This window comes from Gossypium arboreum, chromosome 6, assembly GCF_025698485.1.
Source record: "Gossypium arboreum isolate Shixiya-1 chromosome 6, ASM2569848v2, whole genome shotgun sequence".
Classification (NCBI taxonomy): Eukaryota; Viridiplantae; Streptophyta; class Magnoliopsida; order Malvales; family Malvaceae; genus Gossypium; species Gossypium arboreum.
Window position 1 is genome coordinate 13,892,886 of NC_069075.1, and position 15,136 is coordinate 13,908,021.

Here is a 15,136-nt window from a genome sequence, read left to right on the forward strand (position 1 = left end):
ATCAATCCATGCCGGTTTAACCTGAAGTTCTGCCAATAGACTCCTATCATAGAAAAGACTAAGTCGAGCGAACATCGCTCTCAGATCAGTCATATCCATATAGCTCAACGCATCAGCCACCACATTGTCTTTACCAGGACGGTACTCGTGCAGTCATAATCCTTAAGCAATTCAACCCATCTACCCTGTCTAAGGTTTAACTCCTTCTGAGTGAGAAGATATTTGAGGCTCTTATAATCAGTGTAGATAGTACACTTCTCACCATATAGGTAGTGCCTCCAGATTTTCAAAGCGAAGACTACCACTGCCAACTCCAAATCATACGTAGGATAATTAGCCTCATGAGTCTTGAGCTGACGAGACGCATAGCAAACCACCTTACTGTCTTGCATCAGGACACAACCCAGACCCACATGCAACGTATCACTGTATACCACGAAGTCTCTACTGGGCTCAGGTTGTATCAGAACAGGAGCCTGAGTCAGAACAGTCATAAGCTTATCAAAGTTCTCCTGTTGTGCATCAATCCAAACGAAAGGAACTCCCTTACGCAGAAGCTTATTCAACGAAGCTATGATCAAGGGGAACCCTTCTATGCAACGACGATAATATCCTGTCAGCCCCAGGAAGCTACGGATTTCAAACACATTCTTTGGCTGTTTCCAATCCAATACCGCATCAATCTTACGAGGATCGACTCGTATCCCCTCGGTAGTAACTACATGTCCCAGAAATGTTACTTCCTGAAGCTAGAACTCACACTTGTTGAACTTCTCATACAACTATTTCTCATAAAGAATCTATAGAACCACTCTGAGCTGCTCATCATGCTCATCCTCTGTCTTAGAATATACCAAGATGTCATCGATGAACACCACTACAAACTGATCCAGGTAGGGCTGAAATACTCGGTTCATCAAATCCATAAATGTCGCTAGCACATTAGTCAAACTAAAGGGCATAACTAGGAAATCATAATGTCCATATCGAATCCTAAATGTCGTCTTATGTACATCGGCCTCCTTAACTCTCAATTAATGATAGCCCGAATGCAGATCGATTTTAAAAAACTCAGAGGCCCCTCTGAACTGGTAGAATAAGTCATCTATCCTCGAATGTGGGTACTTGTTCTTGATCGTTAACTTGTTCAATTGACGGTAGTCGATACACATCCTCATTATCTGTAACAGCCCATTTTTAGGGTTAATCGAAATAGTAGTCTCGGGGCCACCAAATCCGACGAGTAGGTTTGTAAATATTATATTTAATATTTATGAGTTAATTGTGATTTTAAAAATGTTTTTGATATTGTGATATTTGTTTTATAAGTGATTTATTAAGTTCAAGTGGTATGACCCTAAGGTCAAGTGGGTTTAGGAAATGAGGTATCGGGACCTCATTTATATAAACCGAGTCGTAAATATTTTTATAAATATTTACGGAGTGGCAAAAAGATGGTATTAAAGTTTCGTTGAAAAATTTTATTGCTTCGATAGTTAATTAAGAAAAAGAACTAAATCATGGAAAATGAAAAAGTTACATTCTAATTGTTTAAGTGTTTATTTTCCATGATTTACTAAAGTATAAGTCCCTATTTATCAATTAAACCATTACTTTATGATAGTGGAGATTGGTGGTTTGGCATATATGAAATTATGTATTATTATAAAGGACAAAAGGTAAATGGAATATTAAAATGTATTAAATAAAAATAAAACATAAAATGGCCATGCAAATTTTATCTGTTGGCCGAATATGGAGGAGAAAAGAAAGCCATTGAAGCTTCCTTAGTTTCGCATTTGCATGAAGTGATTTAGGTATGTTTTGTGTTCGGTTTTGATAATTTTTATGTTTTGTGATCGTTGCTTCGTATTCTAGCTAGCCAGTATCTCCGATTTCAAACTGTTAAAGTATTTGAATGTTGCCATTGTTGAGTGCATGAGTATTTTGATAGTTGATGATGGAAAATAAATTATTGTTGTTGGATATACATGTTTTGTAAAGTGAATTTTGGTAAAAATGTCAATTTTGGATTAAATTGTGAATTATTGAAATTATGTGGTTGAAAGTGTGAATAAATGAAAATATGGGCTGTTATGAAGTAGTAGTAAATTTGTCTAGGCATGGGTTTGGCCAAAAAATTGAATGAATTTAATTTTTCGAGCTTAGGGACTAAATTGTAAAGAAGTTGAAATATCAAGGGCAAAAATGTAATTTTGCCATAAAATAATTTATGGGCTGTTTTAATACCATGAATATTCGGTTAAGCTTAATTATGGTTAAAAATAGTTAATTTGCATTTTTTTGAGCTCAGTGACTAAATTGAATAAAAGTAAAACTTTAGGGGTAAAATAGTAATTTTATCAAAATATGAAATTGAGTTAAAATGAATAGAATATGAATTGTAATAGTTGAATTTGATTGATTAGATCAAGTTAAGCCTCGTACGAGTCTATATCGAGGGAAAAATGAAGTATCGGATTCGTCGATCTAATTTATCGTTATCGCGAACGAGGTAAGTTCGTATGCAATAAGCATCGTATAAATTGTATATACGTGAATATTTTAACGTCTGATGACATATCGACAAAATGTGGCACTTAGTGTGCGGGGTAATCAAATATGGTACTTAGTGTACGAAATATTGAGAATGGCACTTAGTGTGCGAGATATTGAGAATGGCACTTAGTGTGCTAGATATTGAGAATGGCACTTAGTGTGCGAGATATTGAGAATGACACTTAGTGTGCAAAATATCGAATGATTCAAAGGGAAATTATAAATTGTGATTGAATGATTAAATAGAGCAAAGTGAACAGGTATACATGCTATATTATATGAATTGTTTATGAGACGACTTTATAATGGTGATATTTGGGCTTTGAGCCTAGCAAGCTTTAAGCTGGTGAATAATATTATCAGGTTTAAAACCTAGAAGGCTAAATGCCGGTGATTTGATAAAAGTCTAAGACTATGAGACCTTGTGTTAAATCGGCAATTGAATTTGTTCAATGCATTAAGTTGGCCAGGTATGTGATATATTCTTATGCATGTTAGATCGATTGGAATTGAATCATGAGTGTGAAATGAGAAGCATAGTGAAAATGCCTATGTCATATATGTGAGTAAGGGCAAAACCATCGTAAATTATCGATAAGGGTGGACTATGTGCGGAATCATCTTATAATTGCTAATTTGAAGGGTTGTGTGCGAATGATTGAGCATGATGTATTGTATTGAGATTATGCTTGAGTGAAATTATAGATATGTGATGAAATTGATTGGTGATATACATGTTTAAATAATGTGAATGCAAAGAATGTGTGAAAGAGTAAATTTGTAATAAATCTGCTTCGGACAGCTGCAGTAACGTGATTTTGGAAAATCACCATAAATTGTTGGAGTTGAGTTAGAAGCTGAATAAATTATGTAATTAAAGCTTAATGAGTCTAGTTTCTTATAAAAGAAACCGTGTAAGCAAAATAATTTCCAATAATGAGATATTTGAAGTGGCGTGGGATAGAGTCAAATGACTTCGGGGTCCCCTGTTCTGTTTTTAGAAAATCATTATAATTTGTAAAAAAACTTTTATAAGATAAAATTTATATGCTTAGACTCCTTAATGAGTCTAGTTTCAAATGAAATCAAATATAACATATTTTGAATTCTGTACAATGAGAAATTTGATTCGTAGTGAAGAGTGGTCAGATTAGTCAAACAGTGAAACAGGGGAAACTTTAAGAAAAATCTGGTATTGATTGGCCAAACCTAAAATTCTGAAAATTTTATGGATGGAATATATATGAGTCTATTTTCATGGAAAATTAACTGCAATTGATTTGGAGTTTTGTAGCTCCAGTTATAAATAATTTAGTGACTATTGCTCAGGAAGACAACTTGTAGTGAATTTGTGATTATGTTGTAAACATTGATAAAACTTGTTAATGAGTTGCTTATTGTTTTCTTATGAACTTACTAAGCGTAAAGCTTACTCCCCTTTTCTTTCCCATATTCCCTAGGGTTGCCAGGTTAGCTCGGGTTGGAGGCCGTCAGAGATATTATCACATTGTCAAGTCTACGCTATCGGCGTAAATAAATTTTAGTGTTTTGAGTCTATGGCATGTATAGGGTTGTAAAGTTGAGTAAGTAAATGATACAAGACTAAGATATTGGTAAATATTTAATAATGCCACATGAATATTTTGGGCCTTGTAAGCCCGATTAAATGATAATATACGTGTCTATGAAAAGTTTAAAATTGATCAAAAATTTTTACGGCCTGGTTTTATATAAATGGATGAGTTTAAATCTGGTAGCACCTCGAACCCTGTTCCGACGAGGCAACGAGGGATACGGGCGAAGGGTGTTACATTATCCCATCTTTCTTTTTCACGAATAGAACAGGTGCTCCCTATGGAGACACACTGGGATGAATGAACCCGCGATCTAACGGCTCCTGAATCTGAGCTTTAAGTTCTGTCAACTTTTTCGGTGCCATTAGGTAGGCCGCGATAGACACTGGAGTTGCACCAAGGATCACCTAAATCCTAAATTCCACCTCTTGGCTCGGAGGCAAACCTAGTAGTTCCTTAGGAAACATATCTGGAAAGTCCCTTACGGTTCTGATGTCCTTAACCGAAGAGTCCCCAGAATTAGAAACACTGATGTAGGCCAAGAATGCCTCACATCCTTTTCTCACTAACCTTTCTGCCACCAGCGCAGAAATCACATTGGTCAAATAGTCTCTTCGTTCCCCAATCACAAATACCTCGTTATCTTCCTTGGTCCTCAAGACAACCCTTTTTGTCACACAATCCAGACTCACCCGGTGTTTAACCAGCCAGTCTATCCCCAAAATCAGATCGAACTCCCCAAATGAAAGCTCCATTAGATTAGCCAGAAATACTATCCCTTGGACCTCTAGAGGAACATCTCTATACAATCTACTGACTCGAATGGGTTGCCCCAAAGGACTTAACATTGTTATTTCACTATCAGTACTCTTGACTAGAATCCCCAAAGTTTCAGACACAGTACTAGCTACATATGAGTGGGTAGAGCCTATGTCTATCAATGCAAGATAAGGTACATCAAATATTAAAAATGTACCCGTAATGACATTCGGAGCATCTCTGTCCTTACGACGACGAGCAGTATAGACCAAAGTAGGTTGCCTCACCTCAATTGGTCCCACACCTGTACCCAGTGCTTTCTGTCTTCGGCCCATGCCATTACCACCCCTAGCTTGACCCCGACCCCTAGGTGGCTGTTGAACTACCCTCGACGGTTGTACAGTCCTAGTAACTAGAGCTTGCATCTGATCAGGTCTCAATGGGAAATCTTTAACACGATGCTCAATGGAACCACCTCTCAGACATGCCCCAATAGTCCTCCAACACTCGCCTAGATGGCGTCCACCATAATGCCCACAAAGCGCCACCCCAGTAGGTGCCACAAGAGGCCCAACTCTCACTGGCCCATCAGATCTAGCCTTTTTCTTAGGCCTCAACCCAAAACTCGAGGGCTCCAAATCCCTCTTAGTCTTTCCTCTGTCCCAATTTTGGCACTTAGTGCGCTTTACTTCTTCGGTGATCTTCGCCTTCTCAACAAGAGCAGAGAAATCATGCTCCCTCTATGAAGCTATCAAAACTTGCAAACTGTCCCTGAAACCATCCTCAAACAAGACACAGTGCTCATACTCGGTCACCACCATGCCTCGCACATAACGGTTCAACCTCAGGAACTCGGCCTCATACGCGGCCACTGATCGATCTCTTTGAGTGACATTAAGGAACTCACGTCTCTTAGCATCAATGGAGTTGGCTCTTACATACTTACTCTGGAACACAGTCTTAAAACAATCCCAAGTTAATCGGTCGGGCTGAGTGCCTTCCTTAACCGTCAGCCACCACTGATATGCTTCGTCGCGAAGCAAAGAAACAACCCCTTTCAATTTCTGCTCATGGGTAAAGTCTAGATCATCCATTATTCTTTCCGTGGCCTCCATCCAGTACCCAGCCACGCTAGGGGAAACTCCAGTGACACCCCTGGAAAGCTCATTCCCGTTGGACCAGAGCCGTTCTGTAACCGACCCTCAACCCCTAGATCCAGCATTGGCCCCAGCGACCCTCCCCAAAATCCTGAGCATAGCCTGGGACAATGTGTCATCCCCAGCCATGCGATCACGAGACCTAGTCTCAGTAGCAGGCGACACTGGCGTCTCACTCGTGTCCAAATTCGATATATTATCCATGGAGGAGGACTCAACTCGAGCCCCTCTACGGTCTCTAACTCAGCTTCTAGTACCATGTTCGCAGATAACTCATGTGCTCATTGTCTAGTCAAATTTATCTGTATTACAAATTTTATGGATCAGTTATAGTTTCAGTATTTATTAACAAATGTTTTTTGCAAGACAATATCAGAAGTTCAGAGTTTATTTTCGTAAGTCGCAATCTCACTACAGGTTTCACTATACACTAACTAGAGTGTTTTCAGTACGGTTTACTACCTATAGTAGTTTCAGATTATACTATCTACAGTATTGCAAAATAAATAATACATATTTCAAAAAACTTACAGGATCGGCGCCGATGACTCACTCGGTGCACTACATACTTAGTCAAAATTATTTTAACCCATTGAACATCATTTCTTTATGTAACACCCCTTACCCGTATCCGAGGCCGGGCTAAGGTACGAGGCGTTACCAGACAAACATACAAACATTAAACTAAAATACGAGCCATAAAATTTTATTCATATTTCAAAGCGTTCATTCTCTTACACATAGTCCCTTATTTGAGTCTACGGAGCCCAAAACATACTTTAGAAAGGGTTTGGGACTAAATCGAGAACTTACGAAAATCTTGGAAATTTCATGCTTTAAGGCTCCACACGCTGTGTCCCAAAGTCAGTGTTCCATACAGGTGAGACACATGGTCGTGTCTCTGCCTGTGTGGAATATACCTAGGCTATTTTCAAAGCTTTGGTCAACCTTGATCTCTTACACACTTATACAAAATCAAAAGCATATAACATGGTATCCATTTAATGATTAAACATCCTCAATTAAACCACAAACATAGCATTTGTATGTCATCATACATATGTCTCTCATACTCATTTTACCTTGTTTATTATAGTACCACTTATACATTTATACCAAGATTATCATCTTACCAAATATCTTCAGCTTAATCATCAAGCATTCATATTTAAAGCTAGATCATATCTTTATAAAATACCACGACTCAGATCATGAGAATAACATGTTTGCTCGAAACATTTCAATTCAATTCCATACCCAACAAGCATTACATTGAGACTAGTCATATATATATATATATATATACATGTCATGATACATAACATTCTCTTTTGTTTTCTTATAAACACATATCATTTATTTCATTATATCAATATTTCATATACCATAGTTCCATGTATTCCACATATATTTATTTTCCTCCTCCTCCTCTCCATTCCATATCCTTAATGTATATAGCATTCTTGTAAGTATGATTTCACAATTTACTAATAAATGTTCACATCAAACTGTCCACACGAGTCATAGTCACTTACTTATTTATAATTCGAGCTACAGAGCTCAAAATTAAGATCCGTAAATTTCCTCTGAAACTAGACTCACATATCTTTCTACCATAAAATTTTCATAATTTTTGGTTTAGCCAATTAGTACAGTTTATTCATTAAAATTTCCCTAGCCATGGAGTCTCCCTTGGTATAAACGTCCATGGTGAAGAAGATGATCAAAATTGGCTTTTAATTTTGTATTTTAATTCATTTTACCCCTAAATGACCAAAATACCCTTACTACTAAACTTTCCAAAAATTCCATCCATGTCCAATTTTTGTCCATAACTTAGAAATTGGTCAAATTGCTATTTAAGACCTCCTAATTAATATTTCAAATCAATTTCATACTAGAAACTTCTAGAATGCAAGTTTTGCAACTTATTCAATGTAGTCCCTAACTTCGAATTAAGCACTTTATGCATAGAATTTCTTCACGAAATATTCACACAATCATGCAATCATATCATAGACCTCAAAATAATCATAAAATAATTATTTATATCTCAGATTTTATGGTCCCGAAACCTCTGTTCCAACTAGACCCAATTTTGGGCTATTACACTTTAAAACCAAGTTTAAAACCCAATCCACAGCCGAGTTTTGCAACCTGACTTTGATACCACTAAATGTAACACCTCAACCCAGCCTGGACTTTATTGCCAAATCCGGCGATATCACATGAGAGTGTCTTTTTTTAAAACGCATTGACCTTAACACTATTCCAGTTATTATCTATTGCTTAGTTTGAGAAAAAACATGGACTAATTGATTTCCTTTAAAACATTTCTTTTACTTGGAAGCTTTTGAAATGCAATAATTTTCGAAAACGTTATTATTTATGAAAAATCTTAGTTTATTTTAGGAAAATGGTACTTTGTTGCATTGCGATTTATAAATCCATAATCAACAGTTCAAAATCCCAAATTAAAAACCAAACAGTCCCAAAGTCCCTCATACATAAAATACCAACAAAACATGAGTGATGTAATTGCAAAAATCATAGATAAGAAGTTCGATAGTGGTGGTTACCACTGAGCCCTTCGCTACACCAATCCGTCAAGTCTGGAGATTACCTACACAAATTAAACATAAATGGGTGAGTTTTTGCAAACTCAGTGTGCAATCCCCTCAGGAATCATACATACAGAATACACATCAAGGGCCTTAAGTAAACAGTCAGGGGCCGAAGCCCTTTACAGAATCAGTTAGGGCTTTATTCTTTATTCTTCTGAGATGTTTTGGGGTTTATTCAGGGGTTTTGGGTTTTCTTTATGTTTTGTATTCTTTATTCTTCTGAGATGTTTTCTTTTATAATTATAAACTAAACCCCCTAAATACCTAAGGGGAATGAAACCTAAGACGGATCTAGTTATTATTATTTGAATTGTATGATAAATATTTGACTTATTCTTAATTATGTGTTCTTAATTCTTGTTTTAATATTCCAAGATATTGATTCGAGTTAATGCTCTTATTCAGAGGAGGAAGAGGCCCTGTCTAAGAGTAAATTTGTCATAATTAAGTAGAGTTGATTGCACGCCTAGAGATAGGGTGATATGATTTTACCAGATTAAGGTGAAACCTAAAAAGGGGATCCATTGATCGAGTTAATGCAACACTAGGGCATTAATTAGAAAGAGATTTAAATTAATCAACCTAGGGTTAGACGCTATTAGTCTCAAGAGAGATAATAATATAACTTAGGGATTTCTACGGATCAAGTCAAATGAATAAATCATCTGATTCGGAGTCAAATAACAAGTGAAGTCTAGGTGGATTTTTCCTTGGGTATTGACTTAATCAATCGAATTTTCCTAAAAGCTTTTCCCCAAATTCTCTCTGTGCACTCTTAGTTTAGTTAATTAGTTTAGATAAACAAATCCCTTAATTTTTAGGCTAGATAATAAAAAAAAAGTAATTACCAGTACTCTTGGTTCCTTTGGGTTTGACAATCCGGTCTTGCTAAAGCTATACTACTGTTCGATAGGTACACTTGCCTTCATCGTGATAAGAGTTAGTTTCAAGAACGATTAATTATAAATTTTTAAAACCTGTCGCGAATATTACGTAACAATTTTTTGGCGCCGTTGCCAGGGAACTAGGATATTAGGAACACTCAATTTTTATTCCTTTAGCCATTCTATTTTATTTGCAATTTAAATTTTTATTTTATTTTCTAATTTTTCTTTCATTCGTTCCTGGTAGGTTTTTATAGTGCATGACTAGGAGAAACCAGTCGGGACCATTATTGGTTGATAGTGAGATCAATCGCACAGTTCGCAGAAACCGAAGAGAAATAAGTCGAAGCTTAAGATACACAAAGGAAGAGCAAGAGGACGATATTTCAACCACAACCGAGGAGATGGCTGAAAACCAAGAAAATCGGCTACCTCCTGCGATTGCTGCTAATCAGAATCCTGCTCCACGTACTATGTATGATTATACTAAACCTTCTTTAACAGGAACTGAATCGAGCATGGTTAGGCCTGCTGTTGCTGCCAATAATTTTGAACTGAAACCTAACACCATTCAAATGATCCAACAGTTTGTTCAGTTTGATGATTTGCAAGACGAGGATCCCAACATTCACTTGATGAATTTTTTAGAATTTTGTGACACTTTTAAAATCAATGGCGTTTCTAATGATAGCCATCCGCTTTAGGTTGTTTCCCTTTCCGTTGAGGAATAAGGCTAAACAGTGGTTGAACTCGTTACCACAAGAGTCGATCACTATGTGGGAACAAATGACCAAAAAATTTTTATTAAAATATTTTCCGCCAGCTAAAACAGTTAAATTACATAATGATATCTCCTCTTTTGTACAGATGGATTTAGAAACACTCTACGATCATGGGAGAGATACAAGGACCTTTTGTAAAGATGCCCTCACCATGGGTTACCGCTCTGGCTACAAGTTCAAATGTTTCATAATGGCCTGAATCCTTCGACTTGATAGATGATCAGTGCAGCTGCTGGTGGAACTATCAATAATAAGACACCTGAAGATGCTTATGAATTTATAGAAGAGATGTCACTGAATAATTATCAGTGGCAAGTCATGAGGACAAAACCAACAAAAATAGCCGGTGTTTTTAACGTCGATTCGGTAACCATGCTCTTTAATCAGGTAGAACTTTTGAACAGAAAAATTGACTGTTTTATTGGTTCTTCACAGGTTCACCCAGTAATGCAGTGCGAAGCAAGTAAAGGTGGATCAAACAATTCAGAATACCCATCCTATGGCCACAACATGGAGAATGAACAATTAAATTACATGGGTAATAATCCTCGATCTCAAAATAATCCTAATAGTAATACTTACAATGCAGGTTGGAGGAACCACCCAAATTTCTCATGGGGAGGCCAAGAGAATCAGTGACCACCACCACCTCCAGGCTTCCAACAACCACCTTACCAACAAGAGAAAAAGTCAAACCTTGAGGAGATGCTAACAAAATTCATCTCAGTGTCAGAAACTCATTTTCAGAATACCGAGACAACACTTAAAAATCAACGAGTATCGATCCAATGGCTCGAAACTCAGATAGTCAGCTCGCTAAATTTATATCTGAATGACCACAAGGTAGCCTACTGAGTAACACTGAATCTAACCTAAAGGAGCAAATCAATGCAATTACCATTCAAGATGAGGAAGGGTTAGTTACACCTGAACCAGAACCAATGCAAGAAACTATGGTAAGTACCATTATGGGTGAGGTGGACCACAATGACCAGAAACCGGTAAGTGAAGAATACAAACCTCGTGTGCCATAACCAAATGCGACAAGGAAAGACCGCACAGAAGATCAATTTGGTAAATTCGTTAAATTATTAAATAAGTTACATATTAATTTATCATTTATTGAAGCTCTTTCGCAAATGCCAAACGCAGTCAAATTCTTAAAAGAGCTTTTAACAAATAAGCAAAAGTTGGATGAGGCGTCACATGTGAAGCTAAATGCGGTTTGCTCAAAAATACTACAGAATAAGTTGGCCAACAAATTAAAAGATCTAGAGAGTTTTACGATTCCCTGTTTAATTGGTAGCCTAGATGTTAATAATGCTTTGGCTGATTTAAGGGCTAGTATCAATGTCATGCCTTATAAAATGTTTAAGCAACTAGGTCTTGGGAAACCCAAACAAACTAGGATGAGTATTCAATTAGCCAATAAGACAATCAAATTTCCTAGGGGGATTATTGAAGATGTACTCGTTAAAATTGACAAATTTATTCCCAGTTGATTTCGTTGTTCTAGACATAGAAGACGATAGTAACGTTCCTTTGATTTTAGGGAGGCTCTTTTTAGCAACAGCTAGAACAATAATTGATGTTGGCACAGGTGAACTCACACTTCGTGTGGGAGATGAAACAATCATCCTTCAAGCTCGTAATTCAAGTAACACATCGAAAATCGAAGGTGATTGTATAAATCATTCTACTAAAACTGACCATGTAGTGCAACCTACTTTGCAAGAAATAAGTTTGAAGAACCTACACGAGCCATGTTTAGGCAACAACAAAGGACTCATCTATGAAGAACATTGGCTAGAAATCAATAAACTAGTTGAATGGAGGACACTTAAACCGAGGACACATGATAAACCAAAACCACGCCATGACGAGCTCAATATCACACCAAATCAACTTAAGGTTGGAGACAAAGTACTACTAGATACAGCAGACCCTCGTATTGCCATTTTTGAACCTAACGAAGCAATTCCTTTTACGGTACTTAGTATTTTCCCATATGGTATAGTCGAGGTAATTCATCCCAAATTCGGCACTTTTAAGGTAAACAGTACTCATATTAAACTCTATGCTGATAAAATTGATAGCAGGGATGAGGAGTGTAAACTCCTCCCACCACCATGACCATGCACCAGAAAAGGTAAGTCGAGCTTAGACTATAAATAAGCGCTTCTTGGGAGGCAACCCGAGCGCTAACGATGTTAACCTCTTTAAAATTTTAGTCTTTAGCATCTAATCACTAACTTAGTCATTGAAACACAAGTTTTCTAATCCACACAGCCGGGTACACGGGTGTGCCTTAGGCCGTGCTCACACCACGAGAGGAGACATGGCTATGCAATATGGCCTTGTGAAAACATGGAAAAATTTTTCCCTTACACAGGATACGATAAGTGCCCACGGTCGTGCAACGTGGCCGTGAGCAAGTCTGTCAAACCAACACAGGTATGCGACACGCCCGTGCCCACCACCCATGCTCAAGATTGATAAAACAACACAGACGTGCACATTGGAACATGGGCATGGGAGAAGCGAACGAAGTAGGACACAGTCGTACGACACGGCCGTGTGCACCAACATGACCAAAGAGCACGGGCATGTGTGAGTCCCAAACGCGCCCAACTTTAAAAAATTACGAAAGACACGGGCAAAAATTAGGGCACACGGGTGTGCCCCACGACCGTATGCCCCAAAATCTATATAAACCCCTCACTATTCATCATCTCCCTCTTCAAAAATCCCTAACCCTAGTCGCTGCAACTTCACACGCCCTACCTGCCACGCCCGTGTGCCGCCTACAACACTATTCACGATTACCCAAGCTTCTCCCTTTTGCATTTGTTTACTCTTTTCTCTCTAGTTTCTTTAAATATTTTACTTATTTCATGATTTCTCTGATCCATTTGACTGTTTTAAGTGAATATTCATAGTAGAATAATAGAAATACTCATGCTTGTTATTAAGAAATTTTGCCAATTTTTTTCATATCACATTCATCCATTTTTCTCGTTTCTATGGATTTTATGCTTACCCACATGCACTTCTGCATTAGATATTCCCGTCGTATTATTCTCATAGTCCTATTTTAATAACTTGATATATTTGTTTTAGTTGTTTTAGTTTTGTTTACTTCATCTAGTATGTGAGTCTCATGAAATATTCCTATTTAGTTTTGTTTTTCCATGCTATTCTTGGGGCATATTGGTTGAACTTCGATTTTTTTTCACTGTAGACATACCATGTCATCTTCACTTGGTAAGAAGGCCGCTGTCCCCTCTTCGAAGAAGAGGAAAGGAGCAACGTCATTCTCAGGTCCTGCCGCGAAGATTACGCACCCGTTCCTCTAGTTCCCCTTAGGACCCTAGGAGGAACTATTTCAGATATTACGGGCCCGACCCCTAGGTGTGAGCCGCTGCATCGACTGGACCACACTTGAACAAATTCAGATGGCTGACGCGGTCCAAGCCCTCCTGATGACAGAACCATGGGGGCTCTTCTTTGAGATCATCGAGCCGACATACCTCGAGCTCACGATGGAACTATGCTCAACCTTCCATCTCCAAGTCGTCATGACAAACTTCGACGATCCTGGAACGGTCCAGTTCTTCCTTGGTGGTCTAATGCGCCAGTTGAGCCTACCGGAGTTTGGAATTGTACTAAGGCTGTACACGGAGGAGTTCATAGACGAAATGAACTTGACACCCTCCACCACCACATCCATTACTCTCCCTCAAAGTGTTGGAAGGACCACATCCCTGCCTTAGCCACCTATGATCCTAGCCGCTCTAAGGCATCGGCCCTCACCTCATCCCTGCGATACCTACACGCCACCTTGGCCCACACTCTGACGGGACGATGAGAGAGCACCGACATCGTCAACCCTCACGACGCCTATTTCTTGTGGAGCATGGCAAATGGGCATGTCTTTAACCTTGCCTACTTCATCGCCCTCGCCATCCGCCATCCGCCATCAGACAAAGTGACATAGGAGAGGGGTCATCTCTATCAGGCCCTATGTGACTCGATTGGCTCGGCACTTCGGGCTCCTCAACACAGAAGCACAATCATCTTCCCTCACTCTGATCGGCCAGATGTCCCCACAGGGCATCTCGAGCATGCTAAATATGAGGATGATCAAGAAACGACGTGCACTTACCCTCCTCAGAACCGCCTCGTCCAATCCACCGAGGAGGACGACCCAGAGGACATTACTGATGATGTCCCTCCACGTCATGAGGACCCACCATCTCAGCCACCACCCATCCATCATCCAGTTCATGTGGCAACTTTACAGTCTGACATCTCTAAGCGCCTTACACGATTTGAGCAGTAATATTTTCAGTGCTTTGATCATATTGATGCGACTCTACATCAGATTTGTCAGCACTTCCACATCTCATCGCCACCCCCACCTCGTGAACCATCCGGCGATAACCATGTTTAAAAACTTTTTATTTATTATTTTATTTTTATTTTCACTTTTATCTTTATTTATCTTCTTTAAGTACTTTTATTTCATTTTCTTTTAATGTTAGTTTAATTTTAGTTTTTATGATTTTTTTTATTTTCGCTATTTCATTACGAGTAATTATGTTTCCTTATATTTCCTAAAGAGTTCAGAATTTTATCACAGTCATAAAGAGCTCCAAAGCTCATCATCAAATAGGAACTAAAAACTCTAATGTCAAAGGTTTTCCACAACTGCCATGTCCTGCTCTATGACAGCCCTAAAGTGACCCTAGTCGGAAAGCGATTTTGGGACCGCTAAACCGAGTCACCAAATTATTT

The 15,136-nt window shown here is 38.3% G+C and overlaps 1 non-coding gene across 1 annotated transcript; it reads right to left on the bottom strand.

The window, feature by feature from the left end:
* Nucleotides 1-10,392: 10,392 nt before the first annotated feature.
* Nucleotides 10,393-10,497, bottom strand: LOC128294416 (small nucleolar RNA R71). Its single transcript, XR_008284728.1, has one exon. It is a non-coding gene; the product is annotated as a small nucleolar RNA R71 (small nucleolar RNA).
* Nucleotides 10,498-15,136: the final 4,639 nt, after the last annotated feature.